At 39.0% G+C, this 17285-nt stretch overlaps 1 protein-coding gene across 1 annotated transcript in view; it reads left to right on the top strand.

The window, feature by feature from the left end:
- The window catches only part of fam110b (family with sequence similarity 110 member B), a 60568-nt gene that overhangs the window by 29263 nt on the left and 14020 nt on the right, over positions 1-17285 (top strand). Inside the window, exon 2 of the mRNA XM_008290917.1 lies at positions 15465-15612. The gene's annotated coding sequence lies outside the window, so the exon portion shown is untranslated. The remainder of the gene's footprint in view (positions 1-15464; positions 15613-17285) is intronic.

Here is a 17285-nt window from a genome sequence, read left to right as displayed (position 1 = left end):
CTTTCACCCTGTTCTTCTTCAGAAATGCAACAGTGGCCTTAGATGTAGGTTTTGGTTCATTGCCATGTTGGAAAAGTGCACGACAACCAAGGGCATGGAGTGATAATACCATCTTCTCTTTCAATATAGAGCAGTACATCTGTGAATTCATGGTACCATCAATCAAATGCAGCTCCCTGACACCATTGCATGGCAATTTTTCTTCAACCTTTTTCATCAGAAGACACTCCTGTTGAGGTGTTAACTTCTGTGGACGACCTGGACGTCTGTGAGGTGGTTGCAGTTCCATCCATCCATCCATTATCTGTACACCACTTAATGCTCACTAGGGTTGTGGGGGGGCTGGAGCCTATTCCAGCCGACTCAGGGTGAAGGCAGGGGACACCCTGGACAGGTTGCCTGTCAATCCTGGGGCTACACTTAGAGACAGACAACCAAGCACACTCACATTTACCCCTACGGACAATTTAGAATCACCAATTAACCTCAACATGTTTTTGGACCGTGGGAGGAAGCCATAGAACCCAGAGAGAACCCACGCTGCACGGGGAGAACATGCAAACTCCACACAGAAAGATCCCGGGCATTTGAGGCGATGGTGCTAACCACCGAGCCACCTTGCAACCCAGTTGCAGTTCCATCTTTGTTAAATTTTTGTATCATTTTTGCTACAGTATTCTGACTGATAAGTAAAGCTTTGCTGATCTTCTTGTAGCCTTCCCCTCTCTTGTGAAATAGTATTTTCTTTCTCAGGTCTTGTGACATTTCTCTTCCATATGGTGCCATTGCTGATAGTATGAAATGGAAAGGGGTTTTCTTTGTTAGGTAGCGCCCTTTTATAGTGAACTGTCTGCTGGACGCCTGGTTAATGAATAGGTTCACCTGTGGTTGAATTCTTGTTAATTTAAATTTTGTAGTCTATTAGCTTTGTACCGAAGACTTTCGTTTTTGTACTCATTTTTGCAGCATGGTATTGAATGAATTTGTTAGGAAAATTACTTTTTTGTGTGTACAGATGAACAAATCATGTTTGTAGTCAATGGCCCAGATTTGTGGGAGTATTTAGTATAGTGTCCCATAGAAATTGCTGATCCTGAAAGGAAACTAAAGGTTTTCTGACAAATCTGTTGGGGTGTACTCATTTATGCTGAGCACTGTACATTCCGTACAAGTGTATGCAAACTTTTATTCACGCCTGTATGTTGTAGTGTGAATGGAGCAGCATGCACTGTCCGCATTCGAAGTCAGCATTAGTCTGCACGTGACGAAGTGAAAACTATAAACTGGCCTTTATAAGTGACAGTCCTGTTCAGTTTGGTAACTACTAACATGATTAAATAAAACTCACAAGGTAACACATACAATATATCTCAATCTCATCCATCAACAAGAAGAAGATATGTTTTTAATAAGTATGATGGATCTTTGACCTGTCCAGGATATATCCTGCCTTCACCCTAAGTCAGCTGGGATTGAGTCCAGCCCTCCCACGACCATACTAAGGATTAAGCGGTGTATTGTAGATGGGTGGATGGATCTTTTTTCCCTATTTTCTACTGTTTCTGCTCTTTGCTCCATATATGTTTTTGTTTTTTCTTTGAAAACATGCGCTCTGGTCAAGGACAAGACAAAGTAAAATCTATAAATATTTGAAGAATTCATTTGTAAAAACAAATAATTCCATCTGCACAAACCTTCAGAAAACCCACTTTTCCATTGTCCACCTGAGACAATATCAATCAAACTTAAATTGTCTCTGTTTTTGTCATGTCATTTCTACTGAGTCAAATCCACTCAACTTCAGTATGACTGATAGCATCTCAAGCAAACAATTTAAAAAAAAATAGAAAAATGGAGTTATGTGTTTTTAAAAATGATCTCTTCATTTACTGACATGATCTTTGACTACTTCCTTTTGAAGGCCTATAAAATGCTGGCGGTATATTTAGGTTTCTCATGATGATTTAACTGCATGTAAAGCACAGTTAGAATTTGAAAGAAATATCAGTGTTGGTATCTGTCATGGGTTGAACCCTGTCGTGAGGCCCTTGCTGTGGACTCCTGCTCCGTGGCAGTCTGTCCACCTCAGCGCCCGCTGATAGTGTGTGGGAGGAGAAAGGAAGGAGGGACAGATTAGCAGGGAACAGACTAGGGTTAGCTGATGGATAAGGAGGGATGAAAAGAAGCATGGGGAAAGGAAGGACAGGCGATAGAAGAGGCAAGATGACGTCTCTACGAAGGTCAGCATTATGAATTCATTAGCTAATGTATGTGTTTCAGTGTATGTATATGTGTTAGGTTGTTAACGATTATTCATTGTCAAGGACTAAATTGGTGGCAACCAGTGATTAAAAAGTTCCAGGTGTCTATGTTTAGTTTTTTTATTGTTAGGTTTTTCTAGATGACTGTACTGTGTCAACTGTCATCACCTTCATGGGATTATCTGTGTGGTGGTCACAATGAGCTTTTACCTTTTTTGATTTGGACAAATCTTTCAGTGGGTAACAAAGTAATTAAGTGCATATTATGCAAGGATTTCAATGACCTGCAGACAGATGTCTTGTTGTTTTCTTGAGCTTTTGGATTTTGGCAGATGTTGTGAGAACATAACACATTTGGGCCATATCACAGTGTTAAGACAGAGCACAGTATTTAGAATTCCCAAAGGTATGCTCTTCAGTAACTCATCATTCTATTAAAGTGAAAATGATGCTATATTAATGTGATGTACAGCATACACCACCAGATGTCAGTCATAATACAGACACTGCAAGAACTGGCCAACAGCCAAGCTGAGAAAGATGGCAAGTGTATTGAGAAAACATAGCATTATTAATGACATTCAACTTTATTCACAGAATCCACTGAATTACAGCACAATATCAGTCCGAAACATTTCATCATCCTTAGGCCTTGTCCAATTTAATTGGTACTAAACATGTAGGATACTGTAATTTAATGTGTTTTCTTGAAAACAGCATTTACCCTAGTGAAAAGTTGGGAGGGTATTGAGATATGAAAAAACAGATACCTGTTAACCCTAATCCATATTCTAAGATTCAGCATTCCTACAGCCCTCCTCTGAACTGCTCACTGCAGTGGTTCCTAAATCCAATCATGACCTTAACAAACACAGAACATATGAAATGCCACAAACAACACAGTACAATACTGACAAGTAACTTAGATTTCCTGTTGATGGTATAAAAGATGGAGAACTTCACACTTTGTTTCCCAGCAGTTCATCTCAGGCAGTGTTTTTTGGTTTTCTACTACTTTTGCCTCCCTTTGTTGGAATACCAGACACTAGCTTAATTTTAGCCTGCTGTTGTCAAATGCCCCAGCATATTATTTACAAAAAGTTGTAACAAAGTAATTAAATGCATATTACATTTGTGAAATAAGCAGAACAGGGAGAGAAGAGAAAGCGAGGAGGTGCTCAGATAGGTCTGAATGAAAGACTGCAAAATAAGTCCAAAGAGGAAAAAAGGTTGAATAACAGCAGCCTACACCTGGTCCAGAACACTGTGCTCTACTGGGCTAACTACATACTGGTGATGTAACATTTGTGTGTTTAATACTGCTGAGTCAGGCTGGAGGAGCTGGACTTCCATTATTACTGAGCTGGAAAAGACCCCAACACACACACACACACACACACACACACACACACACACAGAGTTTGAAAACCTAAACATGAGAAGGTCAGATAAAATCTGACTTAACTGATCTGTTGGCAAATGCATGAAGAGCCAACACTGCTACTGAAGTAGTTATTTTTTTCTTAGATTTGGAAATTAACATTGCTCATTGGAATGTAATAGACCAAATACCCAAAGTGGTAATTCTGCAAAGGTGACAGGAAAGTGCTATTGTAAAACTTAAATGTTATGTTTAACTTTTGTCTGTTTGTTGTGGATAGTTTATGCTTGCTGATGCAGCACTTACATTGTCTACATAAGGCCGCACTAATCAATACTCTGTGACTACAACAGTCAGTAGGGATCTCAGAGCAGTATCACAGGTTCCTCCTCGTTCACAGAAGCTACCTGACTGCTGGTTTGATCACATGACTTTGATTGAAACTTGAAGCTGGACTACAAATGAACATTAAGGAAAAAAACGTGTTCCCTGTTGGGACTGACTTCGTGGTACCTGTGGACTTCATTTGACATTGCCATGGATCTATTATATCAGCTACTTTTAACTATGAAATTTTACTTGCAGATTATGAACATTTTAGATTTACAAAGGATGAAGAATACAGACAATCTCTGCCATTATTACAAATCACAAGACAAGCCCAGGTACCACTAGTCTCAGGCTCAGAGGACTTGGTAATTTAGCAAAAGCGCTAGAAAAGTAATGCATTAATATTTCATGAAAGGCCATGGGCATTACATTGTCTACTCAGTGCTCCAATGGGAGGAAGGTCCTCAACAAGTCCATATGAAAAAGTTAGGTTTTATTTTTTAATGCATTTTTTTAAATGTTGAAGTAATTAGTATTATAACTAAAAACTGTCTGAATAAATTGTTTGAGAGACTGAACCAATTAAAGAAAAAATGAAAACATACCAGAAGACACAGAGAGGGAAAACAAATGTGTAATTTCTTTCAAAAGAACAAAAACAAGGTGAGCATGATTGACACAGTTGAATCCTCTGAACACCAAAACGTACTGCTAGATTTCAAAGATATGTCTTATTGTCTTTTGAAACGTGCATGAATTACCAAAATTACACCACTAGTCGGAATTATCAGATGATCAACTTTCCAACAGTCCTTGAACTATCTTTGATTTGCCATTCTGTCAGAAAACGTAACCAAACCTAAACCATAATATTTCATTAAAATCATGTCATCCTGTGTATCTGATTTAAAATTTCTTTAAAAATAAACAGTTTGCTTTTGACAAAATCTAATGCAAACTGAAATACAAAAAAATTCTGTGCACATTGATGCAACCGTGACACCAATATTGACTGAGTTATAAGCAACTGTCACGGACCACATATTTGAGGGCTTAGCTGTACTATACTGAACTGCAAGCTATGTTTGCAATGAGCAGAGAGGAGACCGGTATGGAGAAAAAAATATATTTTTAAAACTAAAATGTAAGTAGTAAAATGTTTGTTGTATGTCGAGTGACCTTGTTTTTTTTTACAGTATTAGTAGCAGCTGTGGGCATTTGGAAAAATGTGCATGTAGATATTCCAGATTTTCTCATTTTCTGTAAAATGAATAATCAAGAAAAAAAAATCTGCATTCATGATTTTCTTTCATGTGATTTAACCCATCATTACTGTCATATTGCACAGAAACAGTTTTGAGGTCTCTCTCCTTCTAGCCATGGTTGTGCTGTTTCCATGGAGATTCAGGACTTTATATAGCAATGAAGTCCTCAATAAAAATAAAAAAGTGAGCAAAAATGAGACAAGAGTGAAAAACAATCAGAATAGAAAATAAGATTTTGCTCCCGACCAGCACATTTTCTGGCCTCCCTGTAGGAAAGTCTAGCACCCAGTTGCAGAGAGAGGTTTTCAGTCCAAAGTGTCTGAGTTTCTCTATTAGCTGCTGAGGAATGATTGTGTTAAATGTTGAACTGAAATCTAAGAACAGCATTCACAGATAATAGCTCTTTCAGTCCAGGTGGGTGAGGGCTGGATGGAGAGCAGCAGAAATGTCGTCCTCTGTCGACCTGTTTACCTGTATGCAAACTGAAATGGGTCATGGGAGGGAGGGAGGATGGATTTGATATTACACATGACCAGCCTCTCAAAGCATTTTGTGATGATGGAAGTTAATGCCATGGGCTGATAGTGCTTGTAGCTGAATGGGTGGGGCTTCTTCAGGACTGGTATGATTGTTGTAGCTTTGAGACATGTGGGGACAACAGCTTGGCTCAGGGATATGTTACAGATGTCAGTGAGGGCATTCTTGAGTCCTTCAAAACATGGCCAGTTATGTCATCCAGTCTGGCTGCCTTGCGTGGGTTGATTCTGGAGAGGGTCCTCTTCACAATGGCAAAAGCCATGCATGGCCTGCTCGTCCAGGGGACGAGTAGGCTTCTGTGCTGATGTGTTGTTTTGTGTATCAGAGCGGCCAAAGAAGTCATCAAGGCAGTTCAGCACTGTGGTGTCACTCTTAACAGGACTGTAGTGGAGGTTCATAGTCTGTGAGTGTTTGGATGCCATGCAGGGAGACTCTGTTGTTGCTGAAGTGACCAGATATTTTCTTGCTGTACTGTTGTTTTGAGTCCCTGATTCTGCTAGACAGGTTGGCTCTGGCTGCTGCTGGCCCTGCAGTGTCACCAGCCCTAAAGGCTGTATCCCGAGCCCTCAGGAGCATGTGAACCTCAACAAGATTAGATTGAACTTGTGAACCTCTCCTGGCAGCCATGGCTTCTGGTTAGTTTCTATTTAGTTAATTTATTTTAATTCAGAAAAATTATTTGTACATTAGCATGAATGTAGCACAACATGGAAGTAAAAGCAGCGCTCTGTTATTAAAATGTGAAGTGTAAATATTGATAATTAAAAAAAAAAAAAAAGTAATTTTGTCCTTAATAATGCAGTCCTAATTCATACACAGTCTCACAACCACTTACACTGCAAAGGTTTCCTTCTTTGTAGTCTGTGCGCATGAAAAGTAAACATGTTAGGTCTTTATGTGCTTCCCCTGATCCAATTATCTGCCCAACTATTGAGGTCGATATTTAACATTTTTATATTTATATTTCATATTTTATTGACAGATTATATGCAGAATAAGGTAAATGCAATAATTTAGCTCTGATGTAGCCGTCTCTCTCTCTGTCTCTCTCTCTCTCTCTCTCTCTCTCTCTCTCTCTCTCTCTCTCTCTGTGAAGTCACATTTGGAATATTCCTGTAGATACGTATATTATCCTAACTCTTACCTGGAAGCTTCCCAGTACAACCAAAGTCTTATCTGCCTGAGCAATTTGGGTAAAAAGTTCTTGCCCAAAGGCGCCCCAGTGTATGGTGAAATGATAATAATGAGCATGCTGCTCTTTCAGTTTCCTCACCCAGGTTTGTCCGTCTGTCAGTCTAGGGATGAACCACCACCCTATGTCAGGGCTTTGAGTGCTTGTCTCAAAATGCCACCTGTCTGAGAGGAGCATGACTTATTTCTGATTTCTGGTTTCTGCTCTGAGGCTCTCAGCTCCTGGTCTGAATGATGCACTAGGATGGAATAACACATGTGTGACCAGGACATACAGTGCTTAACAAATTTATCAGACCACCTGTCATAAAACGAGAAAACATAGATATTTTAGAAATATTTCAAAAACTTGTTTAAAACTAAAAATTGTATTTCCTTTTTATTTGGCAGATAACACACTGAAACAACTAAATAGTCATTTTACACACATAATAACCAAAAAAATGTAATATTTTGTATGGCCTCCTGTGACCTCGATAACAGCTTGCATTCTTGCTGCCACTGTTTTTATGTATTTTTCAACCGTTTTTTTTTCTTGTTATTTAGTTTCAAATAGTTTCCAGCTGTTCCCAAAGAGTTGCTTTAGATGAAACTTTTGTGTGAGCAATCTTTGAAAGTACTACATCCCAAATTTGTTCAACAAGATTAAAATCCAGACTTTGACTTGGCCAGTCCATCAGTCTCAGTACTCCAGATTCCTTTTTCTTGGTCATATAGTCTCTGCACAGCTTTGAAGTATGCTTGGGGTCATTATCTTATTGGTATATAACAATAATAGTAACAGTAGATTAGATTTATATAGCGCTTTTCTAACTCAGGGAACAACTCAAGTTAATGTCAATTATTCATTTACACACAGTCATTCTGATGGCGGTAGCTATGACTGTAGCCACAGCTGCCCTGGGACAGACTGACAGAGTCGTGGCTGCCACGGCCCCTCCAACCACCACCTCAAATAATCCATTCATATGCATTCACATCAGGCAAGGTGGGTGAAGTGTCTTGCCCAAGGACACAATGACCATGACACAGGTTACAGGGCGGAATCGAACCGCTGACCAATCAATGACCAACTCGCTCTACCACCTGAGCTACAGCGCCCCACGATGGTATCTGGTATATGAACCCAAGACCAATCAGGTTCAGTCCAGAAGGGATTCCAAGATGTTGTGGTAGACGTTCTTGGTCACACTACTGTCAATTTTCACTATTTGCCCACATTGCATCTGGCATCAAAACATTCTCCAACTTTTCTGCAGACATAAACATGACAATGCTGACCAAAGAGTTCACACTTGGACTCATCCGTCCAGAGTACCTTCTTCCAGTCATCAACAGTACAGTGTTTGTGCTCTCTCACAAATCTGAGGTGTTTCTGGATGTTTGCAGGCCTCAATAATGGCTTCTTAGCAGCTATTCTTCCTTTTAAGCCTTGTTCCATCAGTTGTTTTTTGTATTCATTTTGGAGACTTTCTCAGACTCTGATCTAGAAGCATTCATCTCTGTCTGAAGATCAGCGGTGGTCTTCCTCCTGTCTTCAGCACTTCAAATCTTGAGGTGTCTGACATCAGCTTCAGTTAACTTTTGTTTCCTGCCTCTTCCTTGGCACATTTTGTAAGTACCAGTCACGGCAATTGACTCCAAATACACTTGACCACAGTGTGAGAACACTTTATGTTTTTCCCTTGTTGTCTCAGAGACCATCCAGCATCATGAAGTGCTTTAATTTGCACTCAGCTCTCGACGTTTTACCATTTTTAACAGGAATGAGGAATTTCAAACTGAATTCATCCAAATTTGAGCTGCCTCACTGTGCTTCTCTAAAAAGTCAGATTTTAATTAAGTGTAACATTCAACCACTTAAACAAAATTTTCTGTTCAGGAATGCAAGTAAATAATTATAATTTGACATCTTAATCAATAAATAATAATGTGCTTTACTGTGTATTCTGTTTTTTGTAAAACATTACATTTGAAAATTTCTAGATATCAATAGTATTTATATTTCAGCATTAAAATATCCCTTTGGTTAAAGAGCTTCTACATACTGGTGTATTAACCATTACAGAAACATGAAAGAAATATTTTGGTAATTACCAATGCTGTTAATTTAGGGCAGCTGTGGCATAGACCCATGTATTTGGTGGTGGTCTAATAAATTTGTTAAGAGCTGTATATTTTTTGTTTCTCAGACTGTGTTCAAATCTTTTGTTTTCACATCACAGACAGTGAACAAAGACGTTAAACAGGTATGGCAGGAGAGCTGGTGTAAGTCAAAACATCATGACCACTCACAGGTGGAGTGAATAAGATTGATTGTTTAGTAACAGCAGCATATGTCATATATTGCATGAAGTGAACGATCTTCTGTTAGTCTAAGTGTTGTGAACAGACAGACCATTATGGAGAGACAACTGGATCTAATGCCTCAGAAACAGCAAGTATTATCCAGTACTCTCAGTAAGCCTTGCTGATTACCTACCAATAGTGGTCCCCAGAAAGACAAACCATGAACCAAGAGTGTTGTTGGTTGTGCTGGAACGAGTCTGATCTGCGGAGGGTTTAACTTGCAGCCTTTAGATCTGCTGCTAATATGTGATATTATATTTATGAAAACTGGTGACTCCAGTCGTGCCTTGGTCTATGTTTTGATCAACTAGTTGCTCTTCATAAAAATATCTTTGTGTTGGATTCACTTTACTAAAGGGACAGCTGCAGTTTATTCAACCTCTGGTTTATTTTGTGGGTTTGACCATTGTACTACTCTGAGACCTAGAAACATGATCAGCGGGTTGGAGCATCTGGTTCAAAGTCTCCCCTTCACATAAAGTGATTTGATTATCTGATTAAACTGTTGGTTTATATTCATCATATCATATCATACCATATCATATCATATCATATCATATCATATCATATCATATCATATACCATATGACTTTATGGTAGTGCTGTCATATGTTGCCAGATCCCAGCAGTAATTACCAACTTGTAAGTTATCATGGCTTCAAGACTATCCGCAAACCTCTAACGCTGACACACTGTATGGTCACATACAGAAAGTATGTCACCAACAGTCAGCATCTGCCCTTGACCATTTCTAGAGGAAAAGCTACTGTAATGCAGATCTGACGTGCAGTCTCCTGCAGAATAAACAAGTTTTGACATACTGCTGTCAAGTGTGAACTAGTACGAGTGTTGCTGATTTTAAGGTGTGTAGCTTGTGTTTTTTCAAAGTAATGAATGTACAGTAGTAGAATTGTTGCTGTGTGTTTCCTGGTCTGTCGTTGTAGAACAGCTAGCAGGGTATTTGGTAGAACTCCAGCTCCTACAGAGTGACCATCTGGACCTCTGGGCTAGTGCATATACGGCACTACAGTGACTTATTGATGTGGAACCAATCACTGCAAAGCTGTACATGTTCCTTCTAGCTGTATTTAGAAAGACTGTTACAGAAATGATTCGTGTGCGATATTTGGCATTTAAAGCGTAAGACTAGACTCTACAGGAAGTTTGGTGTATTGTAATAAACCCTTACAGTCCTATTGTCTACCTGGTTATCTGGTCCTCTGACTTAAGGCAGAACACCTTTCAGATCTCTGCTTTGGACCAATTTCCAGCTAATTGTGTAGAATATATTTGCTGCTTTCATTATCCAAAAAATTCAAGACAGTTTCTCTTTTTAGCCAAACTTCATGCTTCTGAGCTAATGCCTTGAAATTGTTTGCAGCTTTTTGTGTGTCTGCAGCAGTCCTGATTGGTAAACTATATGTGAAAGTGCCCTGCGTCGTTATGCTGTCATCTTGTGCTTTCCTATAAATGTAAATGGTGAGCAGGGTGCTTTTTCAGGCACAGGAACAACATGTAAAATTTTGATCTGACTAATAGAGAGGGATGCACAGTGCTTAACAAATTATGAGGACACCTGTCTAATTTGTAAAGCACTGTAGATACGTGTAGACTATCCAACACTCAGCTCTCCATGTTTTACCATTTTGAACAGGAATGAGGAATTTCAAACTGAATTCACCTTTTTATACCCAAATTTGAGCCCCTGGGCTTCTCTGAGAAGTCAGAAATTAATCAAGCATAACATTCAACCACTTAACACATTTTTCTGTTCAGGAGTGCAGTAAATAACTATAATTTAACATCTTAATCAAAGAATAATGATGTGCTGGTGCTGGGGTGCTGCTATAGCTCACCTGGTTGAGCTGGCGTCCCATGTGCAGGGCTACAGTCCTGATGTGGAGGTCATGAGTTCAAATCCCGCTCATGGCCCTTTCCCACACGTTCTTCTCCTCCACTTTCCTGTCTCTCTATCACTGCACTATCCAGTAAAGGCACAAAGGTAAAAAAAAAAATATCTTAAAAGAATAATAATGTGCTTTACCATTTTTTCAGATTTTTTTTGAAAAACAGTACATTTAAAAATTCATGGATAACAATAATAATTCTGTTTTAGCATTTACAAAAACATTTTGGTTGAAGAGCTTCTACATACTGGTGTATTAACCATTACAGAAACATAAAACATGATTTTTGGTAATTTGGTAATTTAGGGTAGCTGTGACATAGACCTTACATTGGCTGGTGGTCTAATACATGTGTTAAGCACCATCTGAAAGTGGTTTTAAAGGGCCAGTGATGTGTAAAACCAAGGCAAGGACTGGAAAATGTGTAGAACCAGTGAGAAGGGTTAACAGTGACTGAAGTGGGCACTTTGAGTCCCAACAGTGGAATGTTGTTTTTTATATGTGGAAACATGAACACTTTTACTGAGCAGTTGAATCACATTTGTGGCCCATTTTAGTAATTTATTTGATTTATTTTATGGAATATTTTCAGATATTTTCAACTGGCTGTATGCTTGTACTTCAACTATACCAGCACGGAAGAAAGAAAGAGACAGACTAACCGGAGGAAGAGATGTTTTTCAATGCAGTGTCACTCAGTTGTCAGTATTCACCTGCACTGATATCCAAAACTGCTTCAGACCCTTATTGGTTGCAATGCCAATCAGTGACTCAACTTCAGTTGGAATTCTTGTCAACTTTGTTACTGCAAAAGGATTTCCACTCCACTTTTGTGTACTTGGTCTGCTAATCAGGGAAATATACACACAACTGCATATGCATTCCACTACGATGAGCCCTGGGAACTTGTAGCTGGATTGCAGAGAGCACAAAAATTCCATGATGCTGATACTAAAAAAAAAAGGCAACAGAGGAAGGGTGAAATGTAAAGAAAAAAAAACTAGAACACAGCATATAAGGAAAAGAACCTGGAGAATAAAACCTCAGTTACACCTTGTATGGCAGGTATCTATCACCACAGTGTGTGATTTGTGACTGTGTTGGCAATGGAGAGCCTCGCACTGTCGGCAGAGCAGTGGAAGCATCTCTGGTGCTCTGTGTGTGTCCATGCAGAAGGCTTTGAGGTACAGTAATGAGCTTTGGGTCACCCATGGTTAACAGCATTGAGAGCCCAGCACACAATCATAGATGTTGCGTGCATAAAATGAGGGACATTGAACTTAAAAATACACTTGAGCTTGCAGTAACAGTAGGGGTGCACAATATGACGATATTAGATCGTTAAGGATAAGAACATGTAGACGATCTGCCAAAGTGAGGAGACTGTATGGATTGTTTAGGTCACATTCTATAAATTGCAGTTCTATGCTGATGCACTGACGCATCAGACTTATTACGTTGTAAACCTGACCGACCAATCATCGCGAATTACGGGCAGTGATGCAATTTCTTACCTGCCAACTTGTTTGTGTGTGTAGCAGTAGACGCATGGAGAGCCATGGCTGAAAGCCAAACACAGGAGTTGGTCGCTACAAAAAACTCTACTTCCATTCTATGGAATTGTTTTGGCCTTTCTCCAAATGACAAAGCGCAAACAAAGGTAATTTGCAAAGTTTGCACTGAGACGGTTCGCACGTCGGATGGCAACACAACAAACTTGTTCAATCACTTGAAGAGAAAGCACCCTACACAGAATGCTGAGACCAAACAGCACCGCAGCCAGAGGCAGCAGCTGGACCCAAACAGACAACGTTAACACAGGCATTTGATAAAGGCACTCCGCATGAGAAGACAAGCAAGCAGTGGAAAGAGGTCAAAAATACATGTAAGATCGTGATAAAATCGAAATCATGATTTTTTTTGTCATATCGCCCACCCCTAAGTAACAGTCGTAAGGCCAATTAAAACTGGAGCTATACGAATCACTGGATTGATTAAAATAGGTGTGTACCTTCTTTCAGACACAAGAGAAATTAAAAAAAAAAACTATCTCTGTAAAATAGAGGAATTTAAATCTTCCAGATGCTCAGAAGTAATTATTTGCATGCTTTTATTTTTTATGAACTTATGTTAGCACTACTGTCTTGTAAAATGATCTCCTGCCACCATTAGTAAAGAAGGTTTTCTCTTTCATGAGAAAAATATTATGCACGAGTCACACAGAGTTATTTGGAACTGTCCTGACTGTTGAATCTGCGAACAAAGGTGGTGTAAATATAGATCAGAGTTTTTGTTTTTCTAATTGTTTTTGGGAAGTGCTCAACATAGGATTTATATCTTTAATGCACCTCATCTACATGATGATGAATATGTTATTGACGGAATGAAATGCCAGCTGCGTGAATTTTTTTTTTTTTTTTTTTACATCTAACATTCACTTTTTTATTGCCGTGATCGTCATCTATGATGTGAAACAATCCCATTTCCAAACAGTAATAGAAACAACACTGTGCACCTGCTCATAGTTCAGTTATAAAATTTTGAACTATATGCACAACTTTATGCATCCTGCTGACAAACGTCTTGAAATGTCAGGCACACTTAAAGGTATAGGATAGGATGATGTACTGGCATCTGGTTCAGACGGAGTTCAGCAAACTTGGCAGAGACGAGACATGAGTCACACTGTTCTGGATTAGGTTTCTGTGTTTTTCCATCAGCTGTCTCTGTCATCATTACAGTTAGTTTTGTACCCTGTCAGTTTGTCTCTTTTAAAAATTCTATTTTCATGCTAATTTGTACTTATTGAACGTTTTTTTTGGTTATTATAAATAGTTTTCATTATAATTGATCAGTTCTCACTAAGCCTGTTGCCTTGGATTTCATTACAGTCTCAATGCTACAAGATTGGATGGAGTTCCATTTTTTATTTCCTTTTGCACGTAACCAGACTTGTAGACCCAGGTGGACCATTTCCTCTCAGGCAGCCAAGATGGGTCAAAGCCTGACCTCTTGTTCATGTCATAAAAAAATGCAGCAGTAACATTATCATTAGGAGAGCTGCTAGTGCTGTGGTCAGGACGAGCTCCTGTGCCATCAGAAGCAGAACTTCTAGCATCTTTACCGTCATCGCTATTGGTTATATGTCTTTAAAAAAAAAATGCAGACTTTCAGAATGGGCATCAACTAAAATATGGAATATTAGTAATCAAGGAGACTGAAAATAAATATTTGGAACCGTAAATATTCAATGTTATACATTAACAGCATGTGATAGCAAGGATCCTGTTTTTTCTGACCAAACTACTTCATTAATAATGGTTACTGTAACTGAATATGTACAATAGAAATAGAAGTGATGAAGTCAGAGCAACATGTGATGTTAGGATGCTCTCCTTTTTTTACTGTCAGAGTGTCTTTTTGTCTCCTTCTCTGCTCATTGTTTTCTTCTATCACTGTTAATGCCCACCAAGACCTGTAGGCATTATCCTTACTGTTTTGTAGACACTGTTTTGGGGTAATCTGTGGCTGAATCCCAACTTTGCTGCTCGTCATTTACATCGTTTTAGCCACTGTGAAAGTAGCCAATTTCCTGATTTGTGGCGATAGTTAGACTTTTTGTTCAGTTTTTGCAGGTTGTGACTCTGCTTAAGAGATGTGTGTGTCAGAACAGATTGCAAAAGTTTGATTGGTTGGTTTGGTTTGGTTTGTTCATTCATGCTGTTCTGATTTTGCCTTTTGTTGTGTTATCACCAACAACACCATCACACACATACACCTCTTTCACTCATACACATGCTACACATGCTGACTTACTGATTGTCACATCTTGTTCTTTAAATGATTTGATTTGGCTATTTAATTTGGTCTAATATGGTTTTATTTGATTAAATAAAGAATTATTTCAACATTTATCATGGTGTTCTTCCTTTTTTATTGTGACCTCCTGAGCCAGGTCATGACAGTAACAACTTCAGCAATATCTGCTACTTTGTCTTTGAAGCACAGCTGCAATAACTAACTGGAGCAGTTCCAGTCTCCAAATGTGTTCCTCTGTGCCCATCTGTACATTTAATTGTTGCAGAGGAAAGGAAAGGAACTAGTGTGACTGTGAATTAGGGTCTTTACTTTTTTCCTGGATTGTCTTTGTTGTTAAATAATGTCCATAATTTGACTGATCATTAAGATTCTGATGCATGATTTGTTTTGAATGTTTTGCCATCTGTGTTTCATTTCTTTACAGCCGTGACACCGACTGACAACCTACAGCATTTGCAGGAGAAGGAAGAAGCATCCAGCTCCAACAGCCAGTAGCAAAAGCTTGGAGCATGGAAGGAGCCAACAGATTGAAGCAGGACTCTCATGCTAACCACTAAGACAGCTCCAAGCTGGTAACACCTTCGTTTTCATTTGTTTTCTTTTTAATATGACAAAAACAAAAACAAACAAACAAACAAAAAAAAACTGATGACGTTCTAAGGCAGCTTGCAGCTTACATGTGACTGTCTTTCTCTCTCTCTCTCTCGCTCTCTCGCTCTCTCTCTCTCTCTCTCTGTCTCTCTCGTGACTATCATGTGTTTATAGAGAAAGAGAGGAAAAGAGTTTGTGTGAGAGTGTGTGTGTGTGTGTGTGTCAGGTGATTTTTAGCTTTGATTTTTAAAAGCAAAAGAAATGCAGGCTAATCACAGCAGTGTTTCTTTGAAACACAAGTTTTATTTAATATATGAACGTGCAGAGTACGGCTGCCTTTCTCTGCCTCGACACATGTTCCTAATCCAAATGAAATCAGCACTAGGGTGTATGGGTTTTTTTTCCCATGTTTTGTGTTTGTTGTAAACTGAACACAGATGGCCTATTTCACTGCTAAAATTATACAATCCGTAACAGTCACAGATCAAAAAACGCCTACATTAAAAAGCTAAGATTGTAGAGTTCTTTTCTCCATGCATCAGACGTCTGAACATTAAAAACACAATCCAAGTGTTCACCGTTCCAAACATGATCAAAAGAGTCATACTGATACTTTATTTATTCTCATTCCATTTACTTAAAGGTAACGTCAGTGAATCTAATCCAATATAGATTTCGTCAAATTCAGTCACTATCTGCTCTGAGAAAACAATCCGGTGTTAGCACACAGTCCTGGCTCATATCAGTGACTCAGACCAATCTACACAACACTTTTCCAGAATGTCCTGTGCATGCAGGATGGGGGGAATGGGGCAGTGGGAATGAGAAGGACAGGAAATATGGCGCATGATAGCTATCTAATTCTGCTGTCTAGCAAAATGTCAATTTTTCTCCAATCTGTCTACAGGAAAGCGTCCACTTGTTCTCGAGAACACTTTCCTTTGTGGACTGAATCGCAGACTCTATCTGTGTACTTGTAACTGGAGTAACACCCTTGAAATAATCCTCCACCTTGTGTTTGTTGTAGGGGTGGGACTTTAACTCGTTAATTACGATTAATAAATTACAACAAAAATAATAAAATAATAATAATAAAAAAATTTGGCGCTATCTAGGACTGCTAGCGCGAATTGCTGTGGTGGTTTTTGTGCTCGCTGCAACTTGCTTTGCATTCGGGTGGTACCGTTAGCTTGATGTGCTTCGGTGGTATGCAAATTCTTTTTTGCACAAGTTGCACAAGACCATGCTCTTTTCAAGGCTTCCATCAAGCAGTTTTTTAAACTTTGAAACTTGCCCTCCATCAGTCCAAGCAATGCACTCTCATCGGATTCCTCCGTGTTTGTTGTTGTTAGCGTAGCGCTGACGCATCATGTGCATCACTGTGATCAGTGGACCATGAAATCGGGCACAGACAAACGTTCCATGTTGTCTGGATGCAAACTGCGATAAAATGAGTTAATTTTTGTTGTTGTAATAAATTAATCGGAATTAACGCTTCAAATTATATTAGGGGTGGGACTTTAACGAGTTATTTACATGTTAATTAGTGCGTGAAAGTCCCACCCCTAGTTTGTTCCAATCAAAAACAGTTTTTTTGATTGAAACTTTTTCTGATTTTAACTGAGAATATACACCTTTATGGGCTGCAAGGTGG

This window comes from Stegastes partitus, unplaced genomic scaffold (genome assembly GCF_000690725.1).
Source record: "Stegastes partitus isolate 25-593 unplaced genomic scaffold, Stegastes_partitus-1.0.2 Scaffold703, whole genome shotgun sequence".
In the NCBI taxonomy this organism is placed as follows: Eukaryota; Metazoa; Chordata; class Actinopteri; family Pomacentridae; genus Stegastes; species Stegastes partitus.
Note: the sequence above shows the minus strand (reverse complement) of the source record. Positions and strands in the feature narration are given on the sequence as shown.